The 14967-nt window shown below is 58.1% G+C and overlaps 1 protein-coding gene across 1 annotated transcript in view; it reads right to left on the bottom strand.

Annotated features, from left to right (window-relative positions):
• Nucleotides 1-11590, bottom strand: part of LOC140393168 (cubilin-like) — a 367012-nt gene extending 355422 nt beyond the window's left edge. Inside the window, exons 1-5 of the mRNA XM_072479292.1 lie at nt 11574-11590; nt 10015-10035; nt 2595-2618; nt 1478-1498; nt 256-279 (exon numbers count right to left, since the gene is read on the bottom strand). The gene's annotated coding sequence lies outside the window, so the exon portion shown is untranslated. The remainder of the gene's footprint in view (nt 1-255; nt 280-1477; nt 1499-2594; nt 2619-10014; nt 10036-11573) is intronic.
• Nucleotides 11591-14967: the final 3377 nt, after the last annotated feature.

Below are 14967 nucleotides of genomic sequence, written 5' to 3'. Positions count from 1 at the left end.
TTCAATAAATTCAGTCCATTTAAGTTAGAAATATGCAGAAGACATTTGCCCTGCTCAGGCCTTCCATTCTCTGCAAGGCCTGATGCCGAAGTACAGGTCTGTTCCTCGAGCTTGGATTAATCAACCAAGAATGATGAATTCTATTGACAGATTGCTTGGAAACTGTAGGTGTTTCACTGCTAGTTGTCGAATTATCATTTCCAAGAAGTACCTCAATGTTTGACAAGAGAAACGGAATGTAAAACGTTTCTTTACCTGATACTGGTGATGTTTCATCTTCTGAAAAAAGTGTGTAAATAATTATGCAAATATGAGTTAATCAAGAATGAATAATTATAAAATATAAGATTGATTTAGACAATTGTATTGTTATTATTTGGAGCCTCTTGGTAGCCTGCACCAAACCTCCCCAATGTTTTGGTCCAGAAGACCACTGAATTTGATAAATTCAGCCCATGTAAATTAGAAATAATCAGAAGTTACTTGTGACAGGGCAGTTGCCAATTAGGGCTGGTTTTCATTTTTGTTATTTATTATTTATTCATTTTTTGTTTGTAAAATAGGTCATTGTTATTTGTGTTGTTATAATATTGTGTGAAGGATGCACAATGTACTGTGTTGGTTGACCAAAAACTTTTAATAAAATATTTAATAAAAAAAAAAAGAAATAATCAGAAGATATTTGCCCTGCTCAGACCTTCCATTCTCTGCAAGGCCTGATGCCGAGGGACTGGTCTGTTCCTCGAGCTTGGGTTAACAACCTAGAATGATGAATTCTATTGACAGAATGCTTGGAAACTGGGGCGTGAAACCCGCCCCCGCCGGTTGCCGAATTCTCCACCACCGTATATTCGGCGGGGGCGGGAATCGCGCCGCGCCGGTTGGCGGGTCCCCCCCCGCGATTCTCCGGCCCGGATGGGCTGAAGTCCCGCCGCTAAGATGCCTGTCCCGCCGGCGTAGATTAAACCACCTACCTTACCGGCGGGACAAGGCGGCGCAGGCGGGCACCGGGGTCCGGGGTGGGGCGCGGGGCGATCTGGCCCTGGGGGTTGCCCCCACGGTGGCCTGGCCCGTGATCGGGGCCCACCGATCCGCGGGCGGGCCTTTGCCGTGTGGGCACTCTTTCCCTTCCGCCACGGTCTCCACCATGGCGGAGGTGGAAGAGACTCCCTCCACTGCGCATGCGTGGGAAACTGTCAGCGGCCGCTGACGCTCCCGCGCATGCGCCGCCCGGAGATGTCATTTCCGCGGCAGCTGGCGGGCAACAAAGGCCGTTTCCGCCAGCTGGCGGGGCGGAAATTCCTCCGGCGTCGGCCTAGCCCCTCAATGTTGGGGCTCGGCCCCCAAAGATGCGGAGCATTCCGCACCTTTGGGGCGGCGCGATGCCCGTCTGATTGGCGCCGATTTGGGCGCCAGTCGGCGGACATCGCGCCTTTTCCGGAGAATTTCGCCCACGGAATGTAAAACGCTTCTTTACCTGATAGTGGTGATGTGTCACCTGTTGATAAAATTGTACATAATTATTAAAATATTAGTTGATCAAGAATGAATAATGTTAAAATATAAGACTGATTTAGATAATTGTAATGTTATCATTTCGAGCCACTTGGTAGCCTGCACCAAACCTCCCCAATTTTTGGTCCATAAGGCCACTGAATTTGATAAATTCAGCCAATGTAAATCAGAAATACTCAGACAACATTTGCCCTGCTCAGACCTTACATTCTTTGCAAGGCCTGATGCTGAATACTGGTCTGTTCCTCGAGCTTTGGTTAATCACCAAGAATGATGAAATCTGTTGACAGATTCCTTTGGAACTGAAAGTTTTACACTGCTAGTTCTCGAATAATCCATGGAGTACTTCAACATTTGACAAAAGGGGCGAGATTCTCCGACCCCGCCCGCCGGGTCGGAGAATCGCCGGGGGCTGGCGGGAATCGCGCCGCGCCAGTTGTCGGGCCCTCCCCCGAGATTCTCCGGCCCGCATGAGCCGAAGTCCCGCCGCTAAAATGCCTGTCCCGCCAGCGTAGATTAAACCACCTACCTCACCGGCGGGACAAGGTGGCGCGGGCGGGCTCCCGGGTCCTGGGGGGTCACGGGGCGATCTGGCCCCGGGGGGGTGCACCCACGGTGGCCTGGCCCGCGATCGGGGCCCACCGATCCACGGGCGGGCCTGTGCCGTGGGGGCACTCTTTCCCTTCCGCCTTCGCCATGGTCTCCACCATGGCGGAGGCGGTAGAGACTCCCTCCACTGCGCATGCGCGGGAATGTCGTCAGCGAGCCGCTAACGCTCCCGCGCATGCGCTGCCCGGAGATGTCATTTCCGTGCCAGCTGGCGGGGCGGAAATTCGTCCGGCGCGGGCCTAGCCCCTTAAGGTTGGGGCTTGGCCCCCAAAGATGTAGAGCATTCCCAACCTTTAGGGCGGCACGATGCCCGACTGATTTGCGCCGTTTTGGACGCCAGTTGGCGGACATCGTGCCGTTTCCGGAGAATTTCGCCCCTGTAGGTTTTATACTGCTAGTTTTTGAATTATAATTTCCAAGAAGTACCTCAATGTTTGACAAGAGAAACGGAATGTAAAACGTTTCTTTACCTGATACTGGTGATGTTTCACCTTCTGAAAAAAGTGTGTAAATAATTATTCAAATATTGGTTGATCAAGAATAAATAATTATAAAATATAAGATTGATTTAGATAATTGTAATGTTATCATTTGGAGCCTCTTGGTAGCCTGCACCAATTCTCCCCAATGTGTTGGTCCATAAGGCCACTGAATTTGATAAATTCAGCCCATGTAGGTTAGAAATACTCAGAAGGCATTTGCCCTGCTCAGGCCTTCCATTCTCTGCAAGGCCAAATGCCGAATACTGGTCTGTTCCTCGAGCTTTGGTAAATGACACAACGCTGCTACTCGCCCCCCGGGGACGGGATAATAGGGGGCTGGGAGCGGCCTCCGACGCCGGAGTGAAACACTCCGATTTTCACTCCGGCATCAGGGGCGAAATTCTCCGTTATCGGCGCAAATCCGACTTGCGTCACGTCGGAAAAATGGGTCGAAAGTCTCCGGCCCGAAATGGGCTAGCAGCGACGTAAAGGGATCCGCGCTTGCGCAGTGGTTCACGCCGTGCTGCGTCATACGCGGCACACGGCGTGACGGCTCATAAGGCCGCGCTGCTCACACCCACCCGACCGGAACACCCGACCGCAACACCCGACTGGATGGCTGGCCGCCGCTCAGCCCCGAGGTTCGAGTCACGGGGTGTGGAGGCGCTCCTGGACGCGGTGGAGCAGAGGAGGGACGCCATGTATCCCGGGCACGGCCGCAGAGTTGCGCAACGCCACAGCCGGCGTCTGTGGAGGGAAGTGGCAGAGGCCGTCACCGCTGCAGCCCTGACACCACGGACAGGCACCCAGTGCCACAAGAAGGTGAACGACCTCGTCAGAGCAGGCAGGGTGAGCCTCCCCATATCCCCCCCTCCCCCATATCCCCTCTCCCCCATATCCCCCCTCCCCAATATCCCCTCTCCCCATATCCCCCCTCCCCCATATACCCCATATACCCCCTCCACCCATATCCCCCATATTCCCCCTCCCTCATATCCCCCCTCCCCCATATCCCCCCTCCCCCATATCCCCCCTCCCCCATATCCCCCCTCCCCCATATCCCCCCTCTCCATAACCCCCATATCCCCCCTCCCCCATATCCCCCATTAACCCCCCCTCCCCCATATCCCCCCTCCCCCATATCTCCCCTCCCCCATATCCCCCATATACCCCCTCCCTCATATCCCCCGTATCCCCCCTCCCCACATCCCCCATATCCCCCCTCCCCCATATCCCCCCTCCCCCATATCCCCCCTCCCCATATCCCCCCTCACCCATATCCCCCATATCCCCCCTCCCTCATATCCCCCCTCCCCCATATCCCCCCTCCCCCATATCCCCCCTCCCCCATATCCCCCCTCCCCCATATCCCCCCTCTCCATAACCCCCATATCCCCCCTCCCCATATCCCCCCTCCCCCAAATCCCCCCTCCCCCATATCCCCCCTCCCCCATATCTCCCATATCCCCCTCCCCCATATCCCCCCCACCCCCATATCCCCCCTCCCCCATATCCCCCATATCCCCAAGTGAATCCAGCCCTAACCTTAACCTCTGCAATGCACGCATAACCAATGGCATGCATTCATATACCTGCCAAACAGTGTTGCCTTTTACCCCTGCCACCCCCCCCCCCCCCACAGGATAAGCGCGCACACAACAATAGGGAGCATGTGAGGACTGGAGGAGGCCCCGCTGATGAGAGGCCACTGACCGAACACGAGGAAAGGGCCCTGGAACTGGCTGGCGGACCTGAGGACCGGGAGGTTGCTGATGCAGAGGTCGGGGGCGTAGTAGCAAGTGAGCCACCGACAGCCCGTCCCCATATCCCCCCTCCCCTATATCCCCCTCCCCCATATCACCTGATCACTGCCTGATGTCTAACCATGCATGCTTCATTGTGTATCGCAGGACCAAACGTCCAGGCACCCATCCCCGCTAATGCAGACCGCCCGCAGGATGCCCCTCGGAGGATACGGGAGACCCGGACCCTCCAGCATGCGACGCCCGCAGGATGCCCCTCGCACACCACGGGAGACGGAGAGACCCGCACCCGCCAGCATGCGACGCCCGCAGGATGCCCCTCGCACACCACGGGAGACGGAGAGACCTGCACCCTCCAGCATGCGACGCCCGCAGGATGCCCCTCGCACACCACGGGAGATGGAGAGACCCGCACTCTCCAGCATGCGACGCCCGCAGGATGCCCCGGGAGACGGAGAGACCTGGAGCAACAGGGAGATGACACCCCTGTCACGTGCGGGAGCGACCACCCAGCGACGAGAGGGGCAGCCATAGGACCCCGTCCCATCCGAGCCAGGACACCACTACCCAGGAAACCACTACCCAGGACACCACTACCCAGGACACCACTACCCAGGACGCCACTACCCAGGACACCACTACCCGGGACACCACTACCCGGGATACCACTACCCGGGACACCACTACCCGGGACAGCACTGCCCAGGACACCCCTACCCGGGACAGCACTACCCAGGAAGACGAAATACCGGACAGTGACACAGAGTGGATGGGTGGAGACGAACCCCCATCCCAAAGTGCCATGGACTCAGAGTTGGACGAAGAGCACGACACAACGCCACTGCTGTCACCAACACCCTCCACCATCACAGAAACACTCACCTCGGATGGGCACTTTAGTGATGAGGCGTCTGGTACACTCACTGGTGCGCACAACACAGCCGTCCCGGTACAGCAGGTGGAGGTAGGAGCAGCAGAGGGGCCGGGCGGTCGGAGGGCAGCCCAGCCCAAGCGAACATCTGCCGCCCAGATGGATCCCGGGTTCCTGCAGTTACCACACCCACACATAGATCCGATGCAACCACCGACCCGGAGACGAGCGAAGAGGGTGACGGGCGGCTTGCGGCGGCTGCAGTCGCAGGTGGAGGAGTCCACCCGCGTCCAGGAGCTGGGAGTGGTGCCGGTCATGCGTGCCACCCAAGCTGACACCGCACGGGTGGCGTCCACAGTGGAGGCAATGGGTGCGACGGTGTCAGACATGTGGAACGGTTTGCGAGGCCTGGGGCTTTCCGTGCAGGCGGCGTCTGTGGCCCAGGAAATGGCTGCCCTCTCACAGGACATGAGCCAGTGCCAGCACCAGATGGCAGAGGCGCTCAACGCCATAGCCCAGTCTCTGCAGGCCATGGCCCAGTCTCAGCAGGCCATGGCCCAGTCTCAGCAGGCCATGGCCCAGTCTCTGCAGGCCATCGCTGAGGGCATCGGCGCCAGTGGCCATGTGCGAGCCGGCGTCGCACTGTCACAGACAGGGTTTGCCAACCCCCTGGGCTCCATGGCTGCAAACCTGCAGACCCCTGTCGATACCAGCACGGGCCTCCAGGACTGGCAGCGACAGATGTCGGGGGGGCGTCGGATGGCCAGTCCGTTCGCATCCCCACCCATGTAGAGGCCTGGGGGCCATCGGGCACCCCGAGGGAGGAGGAGGTGGTGTGGTCCGTCCCCGGCTCCCCCTGTAGGGGAGGTCCCCGGTACACCGCGACACCTCAGACTCCCCCCCCCTTCCGTCCCAGGTGCATCGGGTGGGCAACGGGCAGGACAGGCTGGCAGCTCGCCATCCCAGTCGCCCGGGCCGCAGCCTGGCCCATCTAGGCCAGGACGCCCCAGGAAACGGCCGCCAAAGGGATCCAGTGTCAGAGGGCAGGAATCACAGGAGTCCACCTCCAGTTCTGCTGTACCGTCTGGGGAACAACGTAGACGTAGTCAAAGGGCCCGTAAGGACAAACAATTAGACACTGAGTAAGTTGGCACGGGTGCAGGGCACAGATGAGTTTTAGGGGCTAGGGCACGTGCATGAACGCCTTTGGTTATTAAAGTCAATGTTACACCTACAGAAGCTGCCTTTGTGCTCTGTCCAAAGCGTGCAGGGGTGTCATGTACGTTGAGCGCAAGTGTGTGTGTGAGGGGTGGTCTTACCTCAGCCCCAAGTGAGTCTGCCCCGTTCCCCCTGGGCCGCCATCAACATCCCCCCGGGCAGAGGACGGGATTGTGCGCTGCAGTGTCACAGCCGCATGCAGGGATGGTCCGGGAGGATGGTGGTACTGTGGCCATGGGTCAGACATAGTCCAACGATGTAGAGCCAGGAGCTCACCGCAGGGCGGGTTGTCATCATCCTCCATGGCCTGCAATAGACACGCGTCCACCCGCAACTGTGTGAGCCCGGCCCGTTGTGCCGCAGGTGGATTGGCAATGGGGGGGGGGCTGGTGTGCATGCGGGTGGGGTGGGTGGGGTTGGGGAGGGGGGTGAGGGTGCTGGGTGGGTGGATGGGTGGGGGGTGTGGGTGGTCGGCTGTTGCCATGGTGTGCGGTCTGTGGCCATACTACCCGATTCCCACGCCCATCTAGTCAGTGAAGTGGGCGGCTATCAGTCTGTCCCGTGCCCGCTGGGCCAGCCGGTAACGGTGGACAGCCACCCGCCTGTGTCTACCCCGTCTGCCCTGACCATTACCCCCATCCCTCTCATCTGGGGAGGACTGCGCCTCTTCCTGCTGCTCCTCCAGTCCGCCCTCCTCTGCCTGCGGCACATCGCCCCTCTGCTGGGCTATGTTGTGCAGGACGCAGCACACCACAATGATGCGGCCGACCCTATCTGACCGATACTGGAGGGCGCCCCCAGAGAGGTCCAGGCACCTGAAACGCACCTTCAGCACGCCAAAGCACCTCTCTATCACTCCCCTTGTCGCTACATGGGCATCATTGTAGCGGTTCTCCGCCTCATTGCGTGGCCTCCGTATAGGCGTCATCAGCCACGATCGCAATGGGTAGCCCCTGTCGCCCAGCAACCAGCCCCTCAGCCGGGGGTGGCGTCCCTCGTACATGCCGGGGATGGATGACCGCGACAACACGTATGAGTCGTGTACACTGCCTGGGTAACGGGCGCAGACGTGCAGGATCATCATGCGGTGGTCGCAGACCACCTGTATGTTCATCGAATAGGTCCCCTTCCTTTTGGTGAACACGGCCCTGTTATCTGCAGGTGGCCGCACGGCGACGTGCACCCCATCGATCGCGCCCTGGACCATGGGGAACCCGGCCACGGCAGAGAAGCCCACGGCCCGGGCATCTTGGCTGGCCCGGTCCACGTGGAAGCGGATGTAGCGGTGCGCCATGGCATATAGGGCATCTGTCACTGCCCGGATGCACCGATGTCTGCGATATGCCGGACAGGTCCCCACTTGGTGCCTGGAATGACCCCGTTGCATAAAAGCTCAGGGCCACCGTAACCTTGACGGACACGGGGAGAGGGTGTCCCCCGCCAGTGCCACGCGGTGACAGGTGTGCCAGCAGGTGGCAGATGTGTGCCACGGTTTCCCGCCTCATCCGGAGTCTCCTCCTGCATTCCCGGTCCGTGAGGTCCTGGTATGACTGCCGGGGCCGGTACACACGGGGCGCCCTCGGGTGCCTCCGTTGCCGTGGGCCCGCGACGTCCTCCTCCCCCTCCTCGTCCTGTCGGTCAGGTGTCCCTCCAGCCTGGGCGGCTGCCGCCTGTCCCTCTGCGGCAGCATGCGCCGCCTCTCTGGCACGCTCCTCCTCCTCCTCCTCCTCATCCAGGGCAACATAGACATGAGCGGCTGCCGCCACGGCGGCCAACATGGCTGGATGATCGGAAAACATGACGGCCTGGTGGGGGGGGGAGGGGAACGACGACATGTCATCATTGCCCATACCCCCTCCTCCCCCCAGCCAGGTGGCATGGACCGCATGGGTCCAACTGTTGGAGGCTGGCACCTGGCCAGGTGTACCAACTCACTTGCCCTCGCATCCCCCTCCCCGGCACGGACCCCACCCCAACCTCCACCCCGGCACGGACCCCCCCCAACCTCCACCCCGGCACGGACCACCCCCCAACCTCCACCCCGGCACGGATCCCCCCCCAACCTCCACCCCCGGCACGGATCCCCCCCAACCTCCACCCCGGCATGGACCCCCCCCCAACCTCCACCCCGGCACGGACCCCCCCCCCAACCTCCACCACGGCACGGACCCCCTCCCGGCACTCCCCCGGAGCCCAGCCTACTCTAACCACCCCCCCCCCCCCGCCGCCACACACACACACCCAACCCGAGACACACCTCTCCTCACGCATTCAGACTGCGGCCACGCCATCGCCTGCCCAGAGCCAACCCCCCAGGCCGTCACTCACCACCACGCTGGTCGGCGTGAACCTGGAGCACAGGGTCACGCCGATGAAAAGGAGGTTTAATTCACATCGACGTGAACGGTCATCACGTCGATGGGACTTCGGCCCATCCGGAAGGGAGAATATCGGCAGGCCGAAAATCGGCTCCCTTGCGCAGACCCGTGACATTCTCCGACGGCAGCGGCGACATTAACGCCCCCGCCGACTTTTCTCCCTTCGGAGACTTCGGCAACTGGCGAGGGCGGGATTCACGGCGGCCAACGGCCATTCTCCGACCCTCTGGGGGGTCGGAGAGTGACGCCCCAGGACTTAGTCTCCCAATGGGAGAATTGCGCCTAAGGAATGTAAAACGTTTCTTTACCTGATAATGGTGACGTGTCACCTGCTGCAAAAATTGTTCTTAATTATTAAATATTAGTTGATCTAGAGTAAATAATGTTAAAATATAAGATTTATTTAGATCATTGTAATGTTATCATTTGGAGCCTCTTGGTAGCCTGCACCAAACCTCCCCAATGTGTTGGTCCATAAGGCGACTGAATTTCATAAATTCAGCCCATGTAGGTTAGAAATACTCAGACGACATTTGCCCTGCTCAGGCCATCCACTCTTGCAAGGCCTGATGCCGAAGTACAGGTCTGTTCCTCGTGCTTGGATTAATCAACCAAGAATGATGAAATCTATTGACAGTTTGCTTGGAAACTGTAGGTTTTACACGGCTAGTTTTTGAATTATAATTTCCAAGAAATACCTCAATATTTGACAAGAGAAGCGGAATGTAAAAGTTTCTTTCCTGATACTGGTGATGTTTCACCTTCTGAAAAAACTGTGTAAATAATTATTCAAATATGAGTTGATCAAGAATAAATAATTATAAAATATAAGATTGATTTAGATGATTGTAATGTTATCATTTGGAGCCTCTTGGTAGCCTGCACCAATTCTCCCCAATGTGTTGGTCCATAAGGCCACTGAATTTGTTAAATTCAGCCCATGTAGGTTATAAATACTCAGAAGGCATTTGCCCTGCTCAGGCCTTCCATTCTTTGCAAGGCCTGATGCTGAAGTACAGGTCTGTTCCTCGAGCTTGGATTAATCAACCAAGAATGCTGAATTCTATTGACAGATTCTTTAATAACTGCAGGTTTTACACTGCTATTTGCCAAATTCACATTTACAGGATGTACCTCAACGTTTAACAAGAGATGAGGAATGTAAAACGTTTCTTTACCTGATAGTGGTGATGTGTCACCTGCTGATAAAATTGTCCATAATTATTAAAATATTAGTTGATCAAGAATAAATAATGTTAAAATATAAGACTGATTTAGATAATGGTAATGTTATCATTTGGAGCCACTTGATAGCCTGCACCAAACCTCCCCAATGTTTTGGTCCATAAGGCCACTGAATTTGATAAATTCAGCCAATGTAAGTCAGAAATACTCAGACGACATTTGCCCTGCTCAGGCCTTCCATTCTTTGCAAGGCCTGATGCCGAATACTGGTCTGTTCCTCGAGCTTTGGTTAATCAACCAAGAATGATGAAATCTGTTGACAGATTCCTTTGGAACTGAAAGTTTTACACTGCTAGTTGTCTAATTATCCATGAAGTACCTCAACATTTGACAAAAGATAAGGGGCGAGGGTCGGAGAATCGCCGGGGGCTGGCGTGAATCCCGCCCCCGCCGGTTGCCGAATTCTCCGGCACCGGGTATTAGGCGGGGGCGGGAATCGCGCCGCACCGGTTGTCGGGCCCCCCCCCCCGAGATTCTCCGGCCCGCATGAGCTGAAGTCCCGCCGCTAAAATGCCTGTCCCGCCGGCGTAGATTAAACCACCTACCTCACCGGCGGGACAAGGCGGCGCGGGCGGGTTCCGGGGTCCTGGGGGGGGCGGGGCGGTCTGGCCCCGGGGGGTGGCCCCACGGTGGCCTGGCCCGCAATCGGGGCCCACCCATCCACGGGCGGGCCTGTGTCGTGGGGGCACTCTTTCCCTTCCGCCTTCGCCACGGTCTCCACCATGGCGGAGGCGGAAGAGACTCCCTCCACTGCGCATGTGCGGGAATGTCGTCAGCGGCTGCTAACGCTCCCGCGCATGCGCTGCCCGGAGATGTCATTTCCGCGCCAGCTGGCTGGGCACCAAAGGCCTTTTCCGCCAGCTGGCGGGGCGGAAATTCGTCCGGCGCGGGCCTAGCCCCTTAAGGTTGGGGCTCGGCCCCCCAAGATGTGGAGCATTCCGCACCTTTGGGACGGCACGATGCCCGACTGATTTGCGCCATTTTGGGCGCCAGTCGGCGGACATCGCGCCGATACCGGAGAATTTCGCCCAATGAATGTAAAACTTTTCTTTACCTGGTAGTGGTGATGTGTCACCTGCTGAAATAAATGTGTAAATAATTATTCAAATATTAGTTGATCAATGATAAATAATGTTAAAATATGAGATTGATTTAGATAATTGTAATGTTATCATTTGGAGCCTCTTGGTAGCCTGCACCAATTCTCCCCAATGTGTTGGTCCATAAGGCCACTGAATTTGATAAATTCAGCCCATGTAAGTTAGAAATAATCAGAAGACATTTGCCCTGCTCAGGCCATCCATTCTCTGCAAGGCCTGATGCAGAAGAACAGGTCTGTTCCTCGAGCTTGGATTAATCAACCAAGAATGATGAATTCTATTGACAGATTGCTTGGAAACTGTAGGTTTTACACTGCTAGTTGTCGAATTATCATTTCCAGGATGTACCTCAACGTTTGACAAGAGAAACGGAATGTAAAACGTTTCTTTACCTGATACTGGTGATGTTTCACCTTCTGAAAAAAGTGTGTAAATAATTATTCAAATATTGGTTGATCAAGAATAAACAATTATAAAATATAAGATTGATTTAGATAATTGTAATGTTATCATTTGGAGCCTCTTGGTAGCCTGCACCTATTCTCCCCAATGTGTTGGTCCATAAGGCCACTGAATTTGATAAATTCAGCCCATGTAGGTTAGAAATACTCAGAAGGCATTTGCCCTGCTCAGGCCTTCCATTCTCTGCAAGGCCAAATGCCGAATACTGGTCTGTTCCTCGAGCTTTGGTAAATGACACAACGCTGCTACTCGCCTCCCGGGGACGGGATAATAGGGGGCTGGGAGCGGCCTCCGACGCCGGAGTTAAACACTCCGGTTTTCACTCCGGCAGCAGGGGCAAAATTCTCCATTATCGGCGCAAATCCGACTTGCGTCACGTCGGAAAAATGGGTCGAAAGTCTCCGGCCCGAAATGGGCTAGCAGCGACGTAACGGGATCCGCGCTTGCGCAGTGGTTCACGCCGTGCGGCGTCATACGCGGCACACGGCGTGACGGCTCATAAGGCCACGCTGCTCACCCCCACCCGACCGGAACACCCGACCGCAACACCCGACTGGATGGCTGGCCGCCGCTCAGCCCCGCGGTTCGAGTCACGGGGTGTGGAGGCGCTACTGGACGCGGTGGAGCAGAGGAGGGGCGCCCTGTATCCCGGGCACGGCCGCAGAGTTGCGCAACGCCACAGTGGAGGGAAGTGGCAGAGGCCGTCACCGCTGCAGCCCTGACACCACGGACAGGCACCCAGTGCCACAAGAAGGTGAACAACCTCGTCAGAGCAGGCAGGGTGAGCCTCCCCATATCCCCCCCTCCCCCATATCCCCCTCCCCAAATCCCCCCACCCCCATATCCCCCCTCCCCATATCCCCCTCCCCATATCCCCCCTCCCCCCGATACCCCATATCCCCCCTCCCCCATATCCCCCATATCTCCCCTCCCCCATATCCCCCATAACCCCCCTCCCCATATCCCCCCTCCCCCATATCCCCCATATCCCCCCACCCCATATCCCCCCCTCCCCCACATCCCCCCTCCCCATATCCCCCCTCCCTCGTATCCCCGTATCCCCCCTACCCATATCCCCCCTCCCCCATATCCCCCATATCTCCCCTCCCCCATATCCCCCCTCCCCCATATCCCTCCTCCCCATATCCCCCCCATCCCCCATATCCCCCCTCCCTCATATCCCCCCTCCCCCATATCCCCCTCCCCATATCCCCCTCTCCATAACCCCCATATCCCCCCTCCCCATATCCCCCCTCCCCCATATCCCCCCTCCCCCATATCCCCCATATCCCCCCTCCCCCATATCCCCCCCACCCCCATATCCCCCATATCCCCCCTCCCCATATCCCCAAGTGAATCCAGCCCTAACCTTAATCTCTGCAATGCACGCACAACCGATGGCATGCGCGCACACAACAATAGGGAGCATGTGAGGACTGGAGGAGGCCCCGCTGATGAGAGGCCACTGAACGAACACGAGGAAAGGGCCCTGGAACTGGCTGGCGGACCTGAGGACCGGGAGGTTGCTGATGCAGAGGTCGGGGGCGTAGTAGCAAGTGAGCCTCCGACAGCCCGTCCTCATATCCCCCCTCCCCTATATCCCCCTCCCCCATATCACCTGATCACTGCCTGATGTCTAACCATGCATGCTTCATTGTGTATCGCAGGACCAAATGTCCAGGCACCCATCCCCGCAGATGCAGACCGCCCGCAGGATGCCCCTCGGAGGATACGGGAGACGGAGAGACCCGGACCCTCCAGCATGCGACGCCCGCAGGATGCCCCTCGCACACCACGGGAGATGGAGAGACCCGCACCCTCCAGCATGCGACGCCCGCAGGATGCCCCTCGGAGGCCACGGGAGACGGAGAGACCTGGAGCAACAGGGAGACGACACCCCCGTCACGTGCGGGAGCGACCACCCAGCGACGAGGGGGGCAGCCATAGGCCCCCGTCACATCCGAGCCAGGACACCACTACCCAGGACACCACTACCCAGGACACCACTACCCAGGACACCACTACCCAGGACGCCACTACCCAGGACACCACTACCCGGGACACCACTACCCGGGACACCACTACCCGGGACAGCACTGCCCAGGACACCCCTACCCGGGACAGCACTACCCAGGAAGACGAAATACCGGACAGTGACACAGAGTGGATGGGTGGAGACGAACCCCCACCCCAAAGTGCCATGGACTCAGAGTTGGACGAAGAGCACGACACAACGCCACTGCTGTCACCAACACCCTCCACCATCGCAGAAACAATCACCTCGGTTGGGCACTTTAGTGATGAGGCGTCTGGTACACTCACTGGTGCGCACAACACAGCCGTCCCGGTACAGCAGGTGGAGGTAGGAGCAGCAGAGGGGCCGGGCGGTCGGAGGGCAGCCCAGCCCAAGTGAACATCTGCTGCCCAGATGGATCCCGGGTTCCTGGAGTTACCACACCCACACATAGATCCGATGCAACCACCGACCCGGAGACGAGCGAAGAGGGTGACGGGCGGCTTGCGGCGGCTGCAGTCGCAGGCGGAGGAGTCCACACGCGTCCAGGAACTGGGAGTGGAGCCGGTCATGCGTGCCACCCAAGCTGACACCGCACGGGTGGCGTCCACGGTGGAGGCAATGGGTGCGCCTGTGTCTAACCCGTCTGCCCTGACCATTACCCCCATCCCCCTCATCTGGGGAGGACTGTGCCTCTTCCTGCTGCTCCTCCAGTCCGCCCTCCTCTGCCTGCGGCACATCGCCCCTCTGCTGGGTTATGTTGTGCAGGACGCAGCACACCACAATGATGCGGCCGACCCTATCCCCCCTCCCCCATATCCCCCCTCCCCCATATCCCCCCCTCCCCCATATCCCCCATATCCCCCCTCCCCCATATCCCCCATATCCCCCCTCCACCATATCCCCCATATTTCCCCCTCCCCCATATCCCCCATATCCCCCCTCCCCCATATCCCCCATATCCCCCCTCCCCCATATCCCCCCCCTCCCCCATATCCCCCATATCCCCAAGTGAATCCAGCCCTAACCTTAACCTCTGCAATGCACGCGCAACCGATGGCGTGCATTCATATACCTGCCTAACACTGTTGCCTTTTACCCCTGCCACCACCCCCCCCCCCCACAGGAGAAGCGCACACACAACAATAGGGAGCATGTGAGGACTGGAGGAGGGCCCGCTGATGAGAGGCCACTGACCGTACACGAGGAAAGGGCCCTGGAACTGGCTGGCGGACCTGAGGACCGGGAGGTTGCTGATGCAGAGGTCGGGGCCCCACGAGCAAGTGAGCCACCAACAGCCCGTCCCCATA

This window comes from Scyliorhinus torazame, chromosome 16 (genome assembly GCF_047496885.1).
Source record: "Scyliorhinus torazame isolate Kashiwa2021f chromosome 16, sScyTor2.1, whole genome shotgun sequence".
In the NCBI taxonomy this organism is placed as follows: domain Eukaryota; kingdom Metazoa; phylum Chordata; class Chondrichthyes; order Carcharhiniformes; family Scyliorhinidae; genus Scyliorhinus; species Scyliorhinus torazame.
This window is presented reverse-complemented; position numbering and strand designations above follow the sequence as displayed.